Source organism: Tasmannia lanceolata, unplaced genomic scaffold (genome assembly GCF_043159265.1).
Source record: "Tasmannia lanceolata isolate RefF3 unplaced genomic scaffold, GAP_Taslan_0.1 ptg000003l, whole genome shotgun sequence".
Taxonomy (NCBI): domain Eukaryota; kingdom Viridiplantae; phylum Streptophyta; class Magnoliopsida; order Canellales; family Winteraceae; genus Tasmannia; species Tasmannia lanceolata.
In genome coordinates, this window is record NW_027518680.1 from 30076233 (window position 1) to 30097936 (window position 21704).

Consider the following 21704-nt stretch of genomic DNA (forward strand, 5'->3'; position numbering starts at 1 on the left):
AGAACATGAAGCATCAGTTCTGGGTCCCCATGAGGATTCGGATGGTGAACCTGCTCCAAAGAATTTTGGTAACTTAAAGATCAACTGGTCCCCGGGCATTCAGAGAAAATCCAAAGATTTTCACGTTCAGGCATCTTCTGGTTTGTTGGAAACTCTGGATTCCAGCTTACCTGAGCTGCTGGACGAAGAGAAACAGCCATTGACCTTCACTCAGTTCATCCAATACAAGTTAAGTAAAGTAGAATCCCCAAGTGAAAGACTTTTCAAAATCAAAGCCCTTGTTGAAAATGAAAATATAGTTAATTGCTTGACCTTGAAAGCCAAATTGGACATCCTAAAGGACATTGATGCCGAGATTTTTCACTCTCCAGCCCATTCTATCCTTTCTGCTGAGTCCAGCTCCTCATCAAAAAAGAAGAGTAAGAACAAGAAGAGTAGAAAGAAGGCCAAAGCTTTTTATCAACAGCAAATTGAAGATGAGGAAGAAATCTTCTCCAGCTATGAAGATAGATTGAAAATCAGTCTGGCTGCTTCTCAAATTGGACACCCTCCATTTGTTGATGATTCTGCCATTGCTGTGGAAAAAACCTCCTGTCCAAACCAGGAATCCAACTTCAAAAACCACTCCAATGGTTTGGACAAAACCAGTTTCGTGCATTACCCTTTGGTTATTGCCCAAGATTCTGTTGGTTTTCTTCTTCAAACAGAGCTCCATCAGTCAAAGAATGACCCAACAATAAATGATAAGCATCAGGCATTAAATGGCAAAGACAGCTCTTGTACTACCCTCTTAAATGAACAGGACTCTCCTAGCTCTTCTTCTTGGCTTTGTCCTATGGATCCAACTTCCAACCTTGTTTTGGGTGATGAGAAGACTCTTTTGTTGACAGCTAGTACTCTCCCCTTACAGCCTTGCACTGATCCTAAGGATGCTAGCTTACAACCTAGTACTGGAGCATTAAATTCAGCAGGAGGTACTGATGTTGCCATAACTGCCATGACTGCTGGTCAAATGAAATCCTGCTTACAACCTAGTACTGGAGCTTTGGGGACCCTTGGAGGAATCCACCAAAGCTAGTCTCACTCAAGATTCTCAAGGCTGTGCTGAAAAGGGAGGGAAATCAACCCATCTTTCTTCCAGTTTTGAAAACAGTGATGGCACTGCCGCTCTTTCCCTGCAATCTTCATATCCCATTGAAAATGACCTCAATGGTCTTCCTACCATAGCTAATCATGGATCTCCAGTGGGTGGCTTTGTTCCCAATCCAGCCACTACCATCTTCGCCCCTGGTAATGAATATCCAGTGATCTCTTCAAACTTCGGTTCAAGCAGAGACCCTCAAGTCCCTCCTGTTATTTGCATTACTGCTCCAAATTCAGCTGGTGTTGGCCCTCTCAAGATCAATGGTGGTCTTTCTGATGCAAAGGCAATTGGGAAGGAGATTTCTTCATCAAATATAGTTGACCTACTACCAGCTGTAAATCTCCCTTGGAAAAATCTGTTCAATGATCAGAATTCCACTCCTTGCACTGCAAACCATCCTATCCCAACTAAACTCACAGAAATTTCGCCAGCTGAGGAAGAAAAATCAAATCTGGAAATTCTTTTTCAAGATGAAGAGATCCAAAGGTATGAAAATCAGTGGGCAAATTGTCTTGTGGGGTATTTCCTTGGGAGACGGCCATTCTTCTCCACTCTTAAAGAAACCCTCTCTAGGAAATGGAACCTTACAGGCCCTCTCCAAGTTGTTTCTATGCAAAATGGATTCCTTTTGCTAAAGTTCTCTTGCTCTGAAGAATGTACTAGAGTCCTGGAAGGCAACAACCTCCATTATGGAGGAAAACCTCTTATATTGCAGAGGTGGGATTCTGATTCCTTACTTTAAAAGAAAAAATTGCCAGAAATCCCAAATTGGGTTCGTCTTCCTGGGCTTCACCTCAAATTCTGGAACCCTCACTGCTTGAGTAGAATTGAAAGCATGATCGGAAAGCCGCTTTACATGGATACCCACACAGCTGAAACTTCAAGACTCCACTTTGCAAGAATTTGCATCCAAATTTCAGCAGAGCAAGCCCTCCCTGACTCTATAAAGCTTAAAACTTCCTCTGGGGAGATCATTCAAGAAATTGTTTATGATTGGAAGCCCAAGGCATGATCTAGGTGCAAAGATTTCAGCCACTCTTTCGAGAATTGTACCTTAATTTCTTCTCATGTGGTCCCCAAAAAGGTTTGGAAACCTGTCCAAAAGAGTGTTGTCCCTGAGCAAGCTAAGTCTTCTACCGAAAATCATCCTCCTTCCTGTAGGAGCCTGCCTCCTAATTAGAATCTTCTCTATAATAGATTTGATGCCCTCTGTGATCAAGGAAATATGGTATCCAAGGGAGCAACCATCACCCCGATTCCCCCAGACGCAATTGACAAAGGCAAAGCAACTGGGATAACAAATGTGATTGATAGTAGTAAGCCCCCATTAGATAGTCCATTATCTAATTCAGCTTCTATTCCCTCTTCTTCCAATGGAGAACCCTGGAATTTAGTCTCAAAAAAGAAAGGGAAGGTTTTGCCTTTTGTTCCCCCCCTACCTGGGTTTCGAACTCCACCAGCTTTCAAAGTCCTTATCCCTGGAAGGTTCTGATCCCCAGAGGGCTGTAGCTACTTTTCTCCGGTCCTTGCTTGGTGGGTTGCTATAGTCCCCCCTTGCAGTGTTGGAGCTTTGCCCTTGTTCGGGCTTGTCTTCTATTTTGTTTTTTTTTCTTTGCTGTATCTTGGGATTTCGCCCTGTTTTGTTGCTTTTGTTTTGGCTTGTTGCTTCTTTGTTTCCCCCTTCATGTTAGGGGGTTGCTCTCTTGCTCCTTGTATATCTTTCGTTTTCTATTAATATATCTGGTCGGGGTCCTGCCTAACCCCAGCTTACCCATCAAAAAAAAAAAATCTCTAGGGTTTCAATACGATAAAAGATGGTCTTTCATCAACTAAATCTAAGATTCAATACCATCTCATCCTAATCTCAAAACTTGGCTAAAAGCTCCTTCACACCATCTCTAGGGTCTCCTATGTCTAAGAGATTGATGTTTTAGAAAGTTTCTAAAATAGAAAACTTTTTATTTTTTCAATCTTCATCCTTTATCAACAAAAGCTAAGATTCAATACCATCTTATCCCCATCTCAAAATTGGGCTAAAAGCTCCTTAACACAATCACGAGGGTTTCCTATGTCTAAAAGATGGATGTTTTATAAAGTTTCTAAAATAAGAAACTTTCTATTTTTTCAATCTCCATCCTTCATCAACAAAATCTAATATTCAATACCATCTAATCCAAATCTCAAAACTTGGCTAAAATCTCTTAGACACCATCTCTAGAGTTTACTAAGTGAAAAAGATTTATGTTTTTATTTTTTCAATCTACATCCTTCACAACTAAATCTAAGATTCAACACCTTCTCATTCTCATCTCAAAACTTGGCTAAAAGCTACTTGACACCATCTTTAGGGTTTCAATACCGTAAAAGATGGTCCTTCATCAACTAAATCTATGATTCAATATCATCTCATCCTCATCTCAAAACTTGGCTAAAAGCTTCTGGAGACCATCTATAGGGTCTCCTATGTCTAAAAGATGGATGTTTTATAAAGTTTCTAAAATAAGAAACTTTCTATTTTTTAAAACTCCATCCTGCATTAACCAAATTTAAGATTCAATACCATCTCATTCTCAGCTAAAAACTTGGCTGAGAAACCTAGTACCAACCATAGATCAGCTGCTGCATGAAGATGAGTGGGATCCTGTGCTTGATACCTATCCCTACTCTGACATCAAAGCCATCATCAGATCAGGGCTTTTCATTCCCTGCTCGGTGGATACTCCAGTGTGGAAACCTAGTACCAATGGTAAATTTTCTCTCAGAAGTGCTTGGAATACCGTTAGAAACCAAGATCATAAGGTTGAGTGGTCCAAGACTATATGGTGCAAAGGTCACATTCCTCGGTACTCTTTTACTTCTTGGCAAGCCATCAATAACAAGCTTAGCACCATTGACAGGCTCTGTTTTCTCCCCCAAAACAGGAATACTAGATGCCTTTTGTGCAACTCGGAACCTGAAAGTGTAAACCATCTTTTCTTCTCGTGCTCCTTCTCATCTTGGGTTTGGAGATCTATGTTATGGAGATTCAGTTTCAGACGGAAACCAAAAAAGACCCTTAATCAAGAGGAGCAATGGCTAAGAGATAATTGTATGGGGAACAATCAAGGCTCAACTGGTCTGAGGTTCGCATTCGCTGCCTCCATCTACCATGTGTGGGCGGAACGGAATAGTAGACTTCATGGCAAACCCAGGTCTCATAAATCTGAAGTCTTATATAAAATTATGAGAGCCACCCAATCTCGGCTTCAATTCCTTGGACTCTATGGCAAGGATAATGCCCGAGCTCAATTTACTGCTGCAAATTTTCAGTGTACTGTTCATACCAAGACAAAGAACAACAAACAATGTCAGTGGATTATGCCTGATCACGGAGTGCATAAAGTTAATACAGATGCCTCTTTGGAGGGTGATCTTGCCTCTATAGGTGGTGTTATCAGGAACGATGCTGGGCCTTTTATCTCTGCCTTTTCCCTAAATGTTGAAGCTCAAAGTATTGATGGGCTTGAGCTCCAAGCTGTTCAGCAGGGATATATGAGTGCTTCTCGTCTTCAGCTCACTCGCATTTGGCTTGAATCCAACTCTTTATTTGCTATCCGCATTATTGAAGGAAAGTTCGATTGCCCGTGGAAGCAGTGGCCTTTACTTGCAAAAATTTGGGCTCTCTTGACCCCGATTGCAAAATATCACACATTTGGAGGGAAGGGAATGCTGTTGCTGATTTTTTATCTAATTCTTTTCAGATTAAAAATGACGTGCTAGGTAGGGCTGATATTCCCTTAGATGTTGTTAAGCTCATTGAGTTAGATGCCTCTGGTATGCTGTATGATAGGTTGTAAGCCCTCTTGTGGTGGTAGGTTTGGGTTTTCTTTACTTGTTGTATTGGCCTTGTGCCTTTTCTGCCCGTCTGGGCCTCGTTTGTATTCCGTTTTATTCTGATTTTATATATCTGATTGGGGTCCTGCCTAACCCCTGCTTGCCCATCAAAAAAAAAAAAAGCTCAAAACTTGGCTAAAAGCCCCTTAACACATTCTCGAGGTTTTCCTATTTCTTAAAGATGGATGTTTTACAAAGTTTCTAAAATAAAAAAAATTTCTATTTTTTCAGTCTCCATCCTTCATCAACTAAATCTAGGATTCAATATCATCTAATCCTCATCTCAAAACATAGCTAAAAGCCCTTTGACCCCATCTCTAGGGTTTACTAAAAGTAAAAGATTGATGTTTTATAAAGTTTCTAAAAGAACAAAATTTTTATTTTTCAATCTCAATCCTTCAGCAACTAAATCTAAGATTCAATACCATCTCATTCTAATATCAAAACATGGCTAAAAGCTCCTAAACACCATCTCTAGGGTTTCCTATGTCACAAAGAACGATGTTTTATAAAGTATTAAGATGAGAAACTTCCTATTTTTTCAATCTCCATCCTTAATCAACTAAATCTAAGATTCAATACCCTCTCATTCTCATCCCAAACTTAGCTAAAAGCTGGTTGACATCATCTCTAGGGTTTCAATACCATAAAAGATGGCCCTTGATCAACTGAATCTAAGATTCAATACCATCTTATCCTCATCCCAAAAATTGGCTAAACGCTCCTTGACACCATCTCTAGGGTCTCCTATGGCTAATAGATGGATGTTTTATAAAGTTTCTAAAATAAGAAACTTTCTATTTTTTCAATCTTCAACCTTTATAACCTAATTTAAAGATTCAATACCATCTCATCCTCATCTCAAACCTTGGCAAAAAGCTCATTAACACAATATCGAGGGTTTCTTATGTCTAGAAGATTAATTTTTTATAAAGTTTCTAAAATGAGAAACTTTCTATTTGTTCAATCTCCATCCGTCATCAACTAAATCTAAGATTCAATACCACATAATCTTCATCTCAAAACTTGGCTAAAAGCTCTTTGACACCATCTCTAGGGTTTACTAAGTGGAAAAGATTGATATTTTATAAAGTTTCGAAAATAAGAAACTTTTTATTATTTCAATCCCCATCCTTCAGCAACTAAATCTAAGATTTAATACCCTCTCATTCCCAACTCAAAACTTGGCTAAAAGCTCTTTGACATCGTCTCTAGAGTTTCCTATGTGTTAAAGTTGGATGTTTTATAAAGTTTTTAAAAGAAGAAAGTTTCTATTTTTTTCATTCTTCATCCTTGGTTAAAAGCTCGTTGATATCACCTCTAGGGCTTCCTATGTCTAAAAGATAGATGTTTTATAAAACTTCTAAAATAAGAAACTTTCTATTTTTTCAATCTCCATCATTCATCAACTAAATCTAAGATTCAATATCATCTCATCCTCATCCCAAAACATGGCTAAAAACTCCTTGACACCGTGTCTAAGGTCTCCTACCTCTAAAACATTGATGTTTTGTAAAGTTTCTAAAATAATAAACTTTCTATTTTTTCTATTTTCATCATTTATAAACTAAATCTAAGATTCAATACCATCTCATCCTCATCTCAAAACTTGTCTAAAACCTCCTCGACACCAACTTTTCGGTTTCCTATGTCTAAAAGATTGATTTATGACAAAGTTTCAATAATAAGCAACTTTCTATTTTTTCAATCTCCATCCTTCATGAACTAAATTTAAGATTCAATATCAACTCATCCTCATCTCAAAACTTAGCTAAAAAGTCCTTCACACCATCTCTAGGGTTTCTAATGTGTAAAAGTTAAATGTTTTATAAAGTTACTAAAATTAGAAACTTTTTATTTTTTCAATCTCCATCCTTGTTCAAATAAATCAAAGATTCGATACGATCTAATCGTCATCTCAAATCTTGGCTAAAAGTTCCTTGACACCATCTACGGGGTTTCCTAAGTCTAAAAGATTGATGTTTTATAAAGTTTTTAAAATAAGAATCTTTCTAATTTACAATCTCCATCATTGATCAACTAAATCTGAGATTCAATACCATCTAATCCTAATATTAAAACTTGGCTAAAAGCTCGTTGACACCATCTACAGGGTTTCCTATGTCTAAAAGGTGGATGTTTTATAAGGTTTCCAAAATAAGAAACTTTCTATTTTTCAGTCTCAATCTTTCTCCAACTAAATCTACGATTCAATACCATCTCATCCTCATCCCAAAAGTTGGCTAAAAGCACCTTGACACCATCTCTAGGGTTTCTTATGTCTAAAAGATGTAAGTTTTATAAAGTTTCTAAAATAAGAAACTTTCAATTTTTTTCATCTCTATCCTTCATCAACTAAATCTAAGATTCAATACCATCTCATTCTCATCTCAAAACTTAACTAAAAGCCTCCTTGACACCATCTTTACGGTTTACTAAGTCTAAAAGATTGATATTTAATAAAGTTTCTAAAATAAGAAACTTTCTATTTTTTCAATCTTCATCATTTATCAACTAAATCTAAGATTCAATACCCTCTTATTCTCATCCCAAAACTTGCCTAAATGCTCGATGATATCATCTCTAGAGCTTCCTAAGTCTAAAAGATAGATGTTTGATCAAGTTTCTAAAATAAGAAACTTTCTAATTTTCCATCTCCATCTTTCATCAACTAAATCTAAGATTTTATACCCTCTCATTCCCATCCCAAAACTTAGCTAAAAGCTCGTTCACATTCACTCTAGGGCTTCCAATGTCTAAAAGATGGATATTTTATAAAGTTTCTAAAAGAAGAAACTTTCTCTTTTCTCGATCTCAATCCTTCATCAACTAAATCTAAGATTCAGTATTATCTCATCGTAATCCCTAAACATGGTTAAAAGCTCTTTGACACCGTTCTAGGGTCCCCTATATCTAAAACGGATGTTTTATAAAGTTTCTAAAATAAGAAACTATCTATTTTTTCAATCTTCATCCCTTATCAACTAAATATAAGATTTAATACCATCTCATCCTTATCCCAAAACTTGGCAAAAAGCTCCTTCACACCATCTGTAGGGTTTCCTATGTGTAAAAGATTGATGTCTGATACAGTTTCTAAAACAAGAAACTTTCTTTTTTTCAATCTCCAACCTTCATCAACTAAATGTAAGATTCAATATCATCTCATCTTCATCTCAAAACTTAGCTAAAAGCTCATTGACATCATCTCTAGGGTTATCTATGTCTAAAAGATGGATGTTTTCTAAAGTTTTTAAAATATGAAACTTTCTATTTTTTCAATTTTCATTCTTTATCAACTAAATTTAAGATTCAATACCATCTCATACTCACCTCAAAACTTGGCTAAAAGCTGTGGACCCCAATCTTTAGAGAGAGATGGGGGACGAGCCCCCAATGGCCTCTGGATTATCCAGGTATGAAGGAGAGCTCTACCAAGGAACTCTCGAAACGGATGCCACCCTCATAGCATAGCACGAGTGGCGATACCAACTAGATACCTCTTGATCCAAGGATAAATCCTCAAACCAAGATGTACCTAAAATAACTCAGAGTCGCCATCCATGGATAGGCCATGGAACCCCAAAATCAAATCCTCTGTGCAATAGATAACCAGAAATATATATGGGCTCGTGCTTGGTTACGAATGGAGAATGTCCGAAGAACACCCCCAATTCGTCCGAGTGCTAGCACTTGGTCTCTTATGCCATTTTCATTAACTCCAAAGAATTTTGGGTAAAATCATGTGAAATGGGAACAAAATATCCCCGGGAAGACGAGACCTAATCATGCATGACCAGAGGATGAAATAATAAGCACATACAAAACAAAATAAAAAATGTTTCGCCTAATCACAACTAGGTTATGAGTGACATACCTAACTGGTGTCTAAGTTCTGGTGGACAAACACATGCATGCTACAGCTACAGGTGTAGGGTTTGCCCAAGAAAGTAAGAAAACACAACAAAATATACAATATAACAACACAACAAATCCTAAGACTCTAAACGATTTAGCCCAAGTCCTTGGATGGTCTGATGTTCATCCAAAGAAGCCTACGTATCCCCGCCTCCATGAGAATCAAGGCAACGTAGTTCTTCGTACCTATTCTAAGCTATGATGCCTAAGACATCTAGACATCTATCCTAGACTCGACCTAAAAGACAGGACCAGTTATTAAAGCTTCTTATGCGATTATTTAAATTCCAGTGGATTGTGGATTTTAGGACACCCTATATGCCCTAACTAAATGCTGGTTGGCCCCAAGCTAATGCAGGTGGTTCCTACAACCTATGTGTAACTAGGCTGTGCGTCCTAAGGAAAACAATGGGATCACTAGTGCATCCTAGACCTAGTCATCAGTCGGTGATGTGAATCGCCAACTAACCGGACGGAGGCGTAACAAACTCCTAACTCTAACACAAACACAAATAAAACACACAGCACATCAAAGACAAACTCCTAAGTCTAAAACTCTCTATCTAGGACAAAGTCCTAACTCTAGAGGAAGATCTTTTGAAATTAAGGTTGTAAAGTTGTTTATTCAAAAAGGTTTAAAACACTATTTACAAAAGTTTGGCTGGACTTGGGATAAAGATCCCAAGCTGCACTACGTACCTCGTGGAAGAGGATCAAGCCAACGTAGTTCGAAAGAAACTTCTTAACTACGCTCATAAAAACTTTGACTCTTTTTTATTTTTCAATGCTTTTAACGAATTTCCAAATGTTTTTGTTATTTTAAATTTCTGATGTTTTTGGATTTTAAAGCTTTAGACGTTTTTTTTTTGAATTTTTAAAATTCTCCAATGTTTTAGGATCTTTAAATGTTTTCGCTCTTAAAAGGAACACACAAGTAACACCACAAACTAGGGCAAAGCCCTAAATCTAAAGGGGAAACCCCAAATAAGCAACTAGTGTCAAAGACACATGAATAAACCACAAACAAGTAAACAAGTGTCCCAAGAACAGAGAAAACGATCTAAAATATCCCAAGCAGGTAAGCTCTAATAAGACTGAGTTAGTCTCTAATGAAAAAACTTCTAACTAACCATACTAAAAGGGGAGCGCAAATGAGTCAGAGACTCTCTAATAGCACTATTAAAAGAGAAGGCAAATAAGTCAAAGACTCGCTATTAACACTATCAAAATAGGGGCAAAAACGACTCAAAGACTCGCTACAAGATGGGGCCACTCTAACATGAGGCTAGGTAAGCCTCCTAGAGGGGAAACTCTCTAAATGAGACTCATGGAATTTGGAAGGTCTGGACATGATTTGGAAGTGATCCTAGAAGTTTAGATGTCTAAGTCGACATACAGCACGGGTTCCATTCATTTAACATTAAAAAATAAATTGAAAGCACTCTACTCAACATGCAATTTTCACTAGTAAAGCTCTAAAATACAAAGTAAATCGTGAAAATTGATCAATATATGATTTGAAACTTGCTACCAAGCTCAAAACATCCAAAACAATCATTGAAATTGAATAGAGCTCAAGTTGTCCATGATTTTCAAGAAATAGCACAGTTATGACATATAGTGTGAAAAATGTAACTTTACACGAACTTTTGGACCCCTCAAACATCAAACCCATCAAAAACTCTACTAATAAAAATTGTAGATCATAGCATGAATGACATTCTCTCAGTTGACCATTTCGTTTGGATCTGGCCAGAAGTGGCCGGAAAATAGCCTATTCCGATCCATCGCCATTAAAAGACATATTAGTGTTTTTACTGAAAGTTCGGGCTCAGTTTTGACACTCAAAACATCGCTTCTGGAAAACTTTGCTCAAGAATAAAGTAATAGAAAATCTTGTGAAGAACATTTTTTCCTTTTACGGCTTCAGACGAAACAGATCTGAAATAGCCTAAAAATGGCCAACAAGCTGTTGTTGCAGAAATGACAGTTTTTTTTCAGAAAAACTGAAGGTTGTAAGTATTTTTTGACTTATTAAAAGGCCTTTATGGAAAAATTTACTCAATAAGACAGTTTTAGGAAATATTATAGCAAACACTTTTCAGTTGACAGTTTTGAACAATTCCAAGCATAAGCAGCCCAAAAGTTACTCGACGCGATAATTTCTAAAAAACTTGAAAACAATAACTTCATTATGGACTGAAAACTTTAAACGGGCATAACTCTCTAGTCTTTTGGCCAAATTTGGGCCGCCTTATGTCGAACTGACCGGCTCGACGAGATCTACAAAATTGAAATGTTTGTTTTTTAAAATTTTTCAGCATTTGAGGTCGAAAAGGAGTAAATTCAAAACAGGACAGCAGTTGTGCAGTGTAGGACAGCAGCTATGCGATTCTAATAAGACAACTCTTACACATAGACATCCACACACACACGCATACACACACATATATACATACACTCACAAATACATAGTCACACATAAACACACACGTTCTCAAACACACAGTCACATAAGCACATGCTCACACGAGCACACATAGCATCCATTTAACCCAATTTCCAGAATAACTAGGACCAAGTGATAGGAAAAAAATGGTCCGGATCATATAGTAAAATTTTTTTAAAGCATAGTTGTACCATAATCTAAAACAGGGACATATGATGAGGTTTTGGGTAATGAAAATGGGTTGATCATGGAGCATGAACCATGACTGCACTTTGTGCTAACATGGGCTGATTTTCTGGACTGCATTTTGTGCACAAACAGGGTTGATTCATGAGCCGAACCCATGCACCAATAGGGGCTGAATTATGGACTAAACCTGTGTAAAAACAGGGCTGAAATGTGGGCTAAACCTGTGTAAAAAACAGGGTTAAAATGGGGCTAAACCTGTGTAAAAACAGGGCTGAAGTGAGCGCTGAACTTGTTAGTATCAACGGTGAGATGGTGGCTGCAAATACCAAAGTGAGGGTATGAACTTGTACCACCACTAATGCACATAGTGCTGACAATATAGAGAGAAACTGAACCTGTACCGTTACTCCACTACCAATGTTAGCAATGAAGAGATAGACTGAACAACAGCTAGAATTTTTGAAAGCCACACAATTGCATAGCTCAAATTACTTCTACTACTCAATGCAAATGACAACAGATGACAGAGGAGAGATCAAAACCAAACATAGTGTATGCATTACTTGAAAATCTATATTAAAATCATGAAATTGATGTGAGAGCTACACTAGGTGATTAAATCTTAACTCTCAGTGATTTTGGATATTTTAATCAAAGATCTCAATTCATGGCCAAAATGCAGCTCTCAAAATGATATTCTAGATATTTGGATCAAAGATCACACTTCATGGCCAAAATACACCCTCAAAACGATATTCGAATGCGCACATGAAGACTCACAAAATCAATGCAAAACTATAACACTGGACTGAACAATTTCATGGCGCCTAAGCGGGCAACTCAGAAGTTCAACACTAAAATGCAATTACAACCAGTCAACAATGTCAGAGTATTATCTTCTCTTCTTAGGTCATTGAACCAATAGTATATATGCATGCATTTGGACATTATTTACAAGCAACGGGTACACTAGGTACCGAATGCTCTCATTTCAATTGATTCAACAGTAGGGGTCTCTATCAAACATAACATGTGATTTGGGCATTAGATGGATCGTTCCAAACAAGGGGGAGTGAGAAGAAATTTCCAGAAATCAATTTTTCCTGACACATTTAAAACTCTATGGGCAAGAATTTATTTTGAGTTACTAAAGAAAATGAAGACCAAATCCATGCTATTTTCATAGGCTTTTTAGAACTAATTCCAAATATCGAATGAGTAATGGGACCTTACCTATGCTGAAGGAGACTAACTGCCACGGTTGGGGACGTTGATGGTTATGCTAGAAAAAATGGTGTAGATGGAGGTTGCTGCCGGGCCTCTTCTCTTCTCCGGTCTCTCAATTTCTCGGACCTAAAGAAATTTTAATTAACTTCTCCTCTGTAGGCCTCCTCTACTCCTTTTAGTATTTTAGAAACCACTATGTTGATATATGATTCCCAACTGAATTGAGTTGTGTTGAGCTCCGCCTGAAAAAGAGTCCCCTCTTAGTCCTCTTCACGAACCCCCAATGAAATAGAGAGAAATGGTGATACATAGAATTTGCTTATGATAGAAATGGAGGTTGGGGAATCAAAGGTATTGAGAACAGCGGAAATGAAATCTCAAGATAATGATGGTTATATAAAATGGAATGGATCCTTACAATGGATGAAGTGGAGATCACTAGAATTAATGATTTTTGCCGGAGAAAATGGCCGGCCAATCTTCCACGCCTCTCTCTTCTCTTCTCCTTGCTTTTCTACTTCCCATTCAACCTTAGAAGCCCTCTTCTCTGCCACTTCTTTACCCTATTAAAACTCTTCTTACAAACCCCAAATAAATAAAAAATTCCCAAATCAGCCTCGTACTCTTCTTTCCACCCAGCCTTTCAAAACCCAATTCTTAATTCCTTAATAGCTCAAACATACAAGAATCTTTACAGTGATATAGAGCTGAGAGAGATCCAAGAACGATGGTGGAAATGGGTTATAGAACCTGGTAACGGATGGATCCGATGATGGAAGATGCTAGTGGTGGTCAAAATCCAAAGATTAGAAAGTGATGATGGAGGAATGAAGATGATGGTGGAGATGGGTAGCTTTTCCGGAATCCGACGAGGTGTGGTCAGAGAAGAGGAGACGGGGTAGGGTTTGAAGATGAGGTGGTGCGGGTAGAGGTCGGTGGAGAAGAAGAAGAAGAAGAAGAAGAAGAAGAAGAGGAAGGTGGTGGTCGGAGGTGGTGGAGATGGACGGTCGGAAATGGGTACGATGATGGTGGCCGACGAGGTTGGATCGGAGAAGATGGGAATAGGTGGCTTGCTCTCTCCTTTTTCTCTTTTGGTGGCTGTAAAAAAAAAAAAAAGAGTTCTCCCCCATTGAGAAACCCTAACCGATCCTACTTATGCAAAAGGGTAATGATAAATTCATCCCTCATTTTCTCATGGGACAACCCCCTCTATGATTGATGCACCCCCCTTTTACAAACTCATCTCTTCCATTTTTCGTTATTTGCAGCCTCTCTTGGATATTTCAACCCCCTATTCGGAGAATTCATTCCCCTCTTATGCTGAGAAGGATGCAATAATGACACAAACTCGGCTCAACTTATTGGGTACTCTTTAACAACTTTTACAAAACTTTGCAAGGACCTACTAGGGCTCATAACCTACGCTAGGGAAAAGCTTGGGACACTAACACACTTATTTAAGTGAATTTTATTCAAAATAAGAGTTTAGGGTTCGGTCAAAATGGGGTGTCTACAAAAGCTCCATGACCCCATCTCTAGGGTTTCCTATGCCTCAAAACTTGGGTAAAACCTTCTTTAAACCATCTCTATGGTTTACTAAGTCTAAAAGATTGATGTTTAACAAATTTTCTAAAATAAGAAACTTTCTATTTTTTCAACCTCCATCCTTCATCAACAAAATCTTAGATTCAATACCCTCTCATTCTGATCCCAAAACTTGGCTAAAAGCTCGTTGACATCATCTCTAGGGTTTCATATGTCTAAAAGATGGATGTTCTAAAAAGTTTCTAAAATAAGAAACTTTATATTTTTCAATCTCCATCCGTCATAAACTAAATCTAAAATTCAATACCATATCATCCTCATCGCAAAACTTGGCTAAAATCTCCTTGACACCATATCTAGGGTTTATTAAGTCTAAAAGATTGATATTTTGTAAAGTTTTTAAAATAAGAAACCTTCTATTTTTTCATTCTCCATCCTTAATCAACTAAATCTAAGATTCAATACCCTCTCATTCTCATCATAAGACTTGGCTAAATGCTCGTTGATATCATCTCTAGGGCTTCCTATGTTTAAAAGATGGATGTTTTATAAAGTTTCTAAAACAAGGAACCTTCTATTTTTTCAATATCCATCCTTAATCAACTAAATCTAAGATTCAATATCAGCTCATCCTCATCTCAAAATATGGCAGAAAGCTCATTGACACCGTGTCTAGGGTCTCCTACATCTAAAAGATTGATGTTTTGTAAAATAAAAAACTTTCTCTTTTTTCAATCTCCATCCTTTATAAACTAATTTTAAGATTCAATACCATCTCATCCACATCTCAAAACTTGGCTAAAAGCTCCTCGACACCATCTTTTGGGTTTCCTATGCCTAAAAGATTGATGTCTTATAAAGTTTCAAAAATAAGAAACTTTCTATTTTTTCAATCTCCATCCTTCATCAACAAAATCTAAGATTCAATATCTTCTCATCCCCACCTCAAAACTTTGCAAAAAGATCCTTCTCACCATCTATGTGGTTTCCTATGTCTAAAAGATTGATGTTTTATAAACTTACTAAAATAAGAAACTTTCTATTTTACAATCTCCGTCCTTGATCAACTAAATCTAATATTCAATACCATCTAATCATAATCTCAAAACTTGGCTAAAAGCTCATGGACACCATCTATAGGCTTTCCTATGTCTAAAAGGTGGATGTTTTATAAAATTTCTAAAATAAGAAACTTTCTATTTTTCAATCTCTATCCTTCTCCAACTCAATCTACGATTCAATACCATCTCAACCTCATCCCAAAACTTAGCTAAAAGCACCTTGACAACATATCTTGGTTTTCTTATGTCTAAAAGTTGTTTGTTTTATAAAGTTTCTAAAATAAGAAACTATTTATATTTTCAATCATTATCCATCATCAAGTAAATCTAAGATTCAATACCATCTCATTCTCATCTACAAACTTGGCTAAAAGCTCCTTCACACCATCTTTACGGTTTACTAAGTTTAAAAGATTGATATTTTATAAAGTTTCTAAAATAAAAAAACATTCTATTTTTTCAATATCCATCCTTCATCAACTAAATGTAAGATTGAATACCCTCTCATTCTTATTCCAAAACTTAGCTAAATGCTCGTTGATATCATCTCTAGGGCTTCTTATGTCTAAAATATGGATGTTTGATAAAGTTTCTAATTTTAGAAACTTTCTATTTTTACAATCTCCATCATTAATCAACTAAATCTAAGATTAAATACCCTCTCATCCTCATCCCAAAACATAGCTAAAAGCTCATTAACACCATCTCTAGGGTCTCATATGTCTAAAAGATGGAAGTTTTTTTAACTTTCTACACTAACAAACTTTCTATTTTTTCAATCTCTATCCTTTATCAAACTAAATTTAAGACTCAATATCATCTCATCATCATCTCAAAACTTAGCTGAAAGCTTCTTCACACCATCCCTAAGGTTTTCTTTGCTAAAAGATAGATGTGTTACAAAGTTTCTAAAATAAGAAACCATCTATTTTTTAAATCTCTATTCTTCATCAACTAAATCTAAGATTCAATACCATCTCATCCTCATCTCAAAACTTAGCTTAAAGCCCCGTGACACCATCTCTAGGGTTTCTTATATCTAAAAGATGGATGTCTTAGAAAGTTTCTAAAATAAAAAACTTTTTATTTTTTCAATCTCCATCCTTAATCAACTAAATATAAGATTTACCCTCTCATTCTCATCTCAAAAGTTGACCAATAGCTCATTGACATCATCTGTAGGGTTTCATATGTCTAAAAGATGGATGTTTTACAAAGTTTCTAAAATAAAACACTTTCTATTATCTCTATCCGTCATAAACTAAATCTAAGTTTCAAAACCATATAATCCTGATCTCAAAACTTGGCTAAAAGCTCCTTGACACCATCTCTAAGGTTTATTAAGTCTAAAAGATTGATATTTTGTAAAGTTTCTAAAATAAGAAACATTCTTCTATTTCAATCTACATCCTTAATCAACTAAATCTAAGATTCAATACCCTCTCATTCTCATCCCAAAACCTGGCTAAACGCTCGTTTGTATTTTCTCTAGGGCTTCCTATGTCTAAAAGACAGATGTTTTATAAAGTTTCTAAAATAAGAAACTTTCCATTTTTTCAATCTCCATCCTTCATCAACTAAATCTAAGATTCAATACCATCTCATCCTCATCTCAAAACTTGGCTAAAATCTACTTGACAACATCTCTAGGGTTTCGTATGATTGATGTCTTACAAAGTTTCGAAAATAAGAAACTTTCTATTTTTTCAATCTCCATCCTTAATCAACTAAATCTAAGATTCAATCCCCTCTCATTCTTATCTCAAAAGTAGGCTAAAAGCTCGTTAACATCATCTCTAGGGTTTCCATGTCTAAAAGATAGCTGTTTTATAAAGTTTCTAAAATAAAAAACTTTCTATTTTTTGAATCTCCATCTCTTATCAACTAAATCTAAGATTCAATACCATCTCATCCTCATCTCCAAACTTGGCTAAAAGCTCATTTACACCATCTCTAGTGTTTACTAATTCTAAAAGATTAATAGTTAATAAAGTTTCTAAAATAAGAAACTTTCTATTTTTTCAATCTCCATCCTTCATCAACTAAATCTAAGATTCAATACCCTCACATTCTCATCCTAAAACTTGGTTAAAACCTCGTTGACATTATCTCTAGGGTTTCTTATGTCTAAAAGATAGATGCTTTATAACGTTTCTAAAATAAGAAACATTCTATTTTTTCAATCTCCATCCATGATCAACTAAATCTAAGATACAAAACCATCTTATCATCATTCCAAAACTAGGCTAAAAGCTCCTTCACAGCATCTGTAAGATCTCTTATGTCGAATAGATGGTTATTTTATAAAGTTTATAAAATCAGAAACTTTCTACTTTTTCAATCTCCATCATTTTTCAACTAAATCTGAGAGTTTTATAAAGTTTCTAAAATAAGAAACTTTCAATTTTTTCAACCTCCATCCTTTATTAAACTAAATCTAAGATTTAATACCATCTCACCATAATCTCAAAAATTTGCTAAAAGCTCCTTCACACCATCTCTACGGGTTCCTATGTTTAAAAGATGGATGTCTTATAAAGTTTCTAAAATAAGAAATTTTTTTAATTTTTTAGTCCACATCCTTCATAAACAAACTCTAAGATTCAATATCATCTAATCATCATCTCAAAACTCAGCTAAAAGCTGCTTTACACCATCTTTAGGGTTTCTTATGTCTAAAAAGTTTCGAAAGTAAGAAACTTTTCTATTTTTTTTATCTCCATCCTTCATCAAATAAATCTAAGATTTAATACCAACTCATCAACGTCTCGAAACTTGGCTAAAAGCCCCTTGACAGCATCTCTAGATTTACTAAGTCTAAAAGATAGATGTTTTTTAAGGTTCTAAAATAAGAAACTTTCTATTTTTTCAATCTCCGTCCTTCTTCAACTAAATCTAAGATTCATTACCCTCTCATTCTCATCCCAAAACTTGGTTAAAACCTCGTTGACATCATATCTAGGGTTTCTTATGTCTAAAAGATAGATCCTTTATAAAGTTTCTAAAATAAGAACATTTCTATTTTTTTAATCTCCATCCATGATCAACAAAATGTAAGATTCAAAATCATCTTATCATAATCCCAAAACTAAGCTAGAAGCTCCTTCACACCATCTCTAGGGTCTCTTATTTCTAGAATTTCTTATGTTTAAAATATTTATGTTTTATAAAGTTTCTAAAATAAGAAACTTTCTATTTTTTCAATATCCATCATTTACAACCTAAATCTTAGATTTAATACCTTCTCACCCTAATCTCAAAACTTGGCTAAAAGCTCATCGACACCTTCTCTAGGGTTTACTAAGTCAAAAAAATTAATGTTTTATATAGTTTCTAAAATAAGAACCTTTCTATTTTTTCAATCTCCATTCTTCATCATCTAAATCTAAGATTCAATATCATCTCATCTACATCTAAAAATATGGCTAGAAGCTCCTTGACACCGTCTCTCGGGTCTCTTACGTCTAAAAGATGGATGTTTTATAAAGTTTGTAAAATAAGAAACTTTCTATTTTTTTAATTTTCATCCTTTATAAAGTAGATCTAAGATTCAATACCATCTCATCCTTATCTTGAAACTTATACTGACTCATTCACCCCATCTCTATGGTTTCCTATGCCTAAAAGATGGATGTCTTTTAAAGCTTCTAAAATAAGAAACTTCTGATTTTTTCATTCTCCGTCCTTCATCAACTAAATCAAAGATTCAATATCATCTCATCATCATCTCAAAACTTAGCTAAAAGCACTTTGACACCATCTCTAGGGTTTCATATGTCTAAAAGATGGAAGTTTTACAAAGTTCCTAAAATAAGAAACTTTCTATTTTTCAATCTCCATCATTCACCAACTAAATCTACGATTCAATACCAACTCATCCTGATCCCAAAACTTGGCTAAAAGCACTTCGACACCATCTCTAGGGTTTCCTATGTCTAAAAGATGGATGTTTTATAAAGTTTCTAAAATATGAAACTTTCTAATTTTTCAATCTCCATCCTTCATCAACTAAGTCTAAGATTCAATACCCTCTTACTCTCATCCGAAAACTTAGTTTAAAACTCATTGACATCATCTCTAGGTTCTCTTATGTCTAAAAGAATGATGTTTTATAAAGTTTCTAAAATAAGAAACTTTCTATTTCAATCACCATCCTTCATCAACTAAATAAAAATTTAATACCCTCTCATTCTCATCCGAAAACTTCGCTAAAAGCTCGTTGATATCATCTCTAGGATTTCTTAGTTCGAAAAGATTGATGTTTTATAAAGTCTATAATATGAAACTTTTTATTTTTTCAATCTCCATCCTTGTTCAAATAAATCAAACATTGAATACCATCTAATACTCATCTCAAAACTTAGCTATAAGTTCTTTCACACCATTTATGAGGTTTCCTATGTCTATAAGATTGATGTTTTATAAAGTTTTTACAATAAAAAATTTTCAATTTTACAATCTCCATCCTTGATCAACTAAATCTAAAATTCAAAACCATCTAATCCTCATCTCAAAACATAGCTAAAAGCTCGTTGACACCATCTATTGGGTTTCCTATGTCTAAAAGCTGGATGTTTTATAAAGTTTATAAAGTAAGAAACTTTCTATTTTTTAATCTCAATCCTTCACTAACAAAATCTACAATTCAATACCATCATCTCATCCTCATCCCAAAACATTGCTAAAAGCACGTTGACATCATCTTTAGGGTCTCTTATGTGTAAAAGATGGATATTTTATAAAGTATCTAAAATAAGAAACTTTTTTATTTTTTCAATCTCCATCCTTTATCAACTAAATCTAAGATCCAATACGCTCTCATCCTAATCTCAGCACTTGGCTAAAAGCTCCTCGACACCATCACTAGAGGGTTCTTATCTCCAAAAGATGGATGTCTTACAAAGTTTCTAAAATAAGAGACTTTCTATTTTTTAGTCTATATCCTTCATAAACTAAATCAAAGATTCAATATCATCTCATCCTCATATCAAAAATTAGCTAAAAGCTCATTGACATCATCTCCAGGGTTTCTTATGCCCAAAAGATGAAAGTTTTATAAAGTTTCTAAAATAAGAAACTTTCTATTTTTTCAATCTACATCATTTATCAACTAAATCTAAGATTCAATACAATCTCATCCTCATCTCAAAACTGAGCAAAAAGCTCCTTAACCCAATCACTAGAGTTTCCTATGTCTAAAAGATGGATGTCTTATAAAGTTTCTAAACAAGAAACTTTCAATTTTTTCAATCTCCATCCTTTCTCAACTAAATCAAAGATTCAATTTCATCTCATCCTCATCTCAAAACTTAGGATTTCCTATGTCTAAAAGATAGGTGTTTTATAAAGTTTCTAAAATAAGAAACTTTCTATTTTTCAATCTCCATCCTTCACGAGCTAAATCTATGATTCAATACCATCACATCCTCATCCTAAAAGTTGGCTAAAAGCACCTTGTCATCATCTCTAGGGTTTCTTATGTCTAAAAGATTGATGTTTTAGAAAGTTTCTAAAATAAGAAACTTTCTAATTTTTCAATCTCCATCCTTCATGAACTAAATCTATGATTCAGGACCCTCTACTTCTCATCCAAAAACTTGGCTTAAAGCTCGTTGACATCATCTCTAGGGTTTCCTATGTCTAAAAGATCTATGTTTTACAAAGTTTCTAAAATAAAAAACTTTATATTGTTTCAATATCCATTCTAAATCAATTAAATCTAAGATTCCATATCTTCTCATCCTCATCCCAAAATACGGCTAAAAGCTCCTTGACACCGTCTCTCGGTTCTCCTATGTCTAAAAGAATGATGCTTTATAATGTTTGTAAAGTAAGAAACTTTTTTATTTTTTCAATCTAAGATTCAATATCCACCCTTTATCAACTAAATCTAAGATTTAATACCCTCTCATTCTCATCCCAAAACTTGGCTAAAAGCTCGTTGACAACATCTCTAGGGTTTTCTATGTCTAAAAGATTGATGTCTTATAAAGTTTCTAAAATAATAAACATTCTAGTTTTTTAGTCTCTATCCTTCATCAAGTAAATGTAAGATTCAATATCATCTCATCCTCATCTCAAAACTTAGCTAAAAGCTCATTGACACCATCTTTAGGGTTTCATATGTCTAAAAATTGATGTTTTATAAAGTTTCTAAAATAAAAAACTTTCCATTTTTTCAATCTGCATCCTTCATCAACCAAATCTAAGATTCAATACCATCTCTTCCTCATCTCAAAACTATGCTAAAAGCTCCTTGACACCATCTATAGAGTTTACTAAGTCTAAAAGATTGATG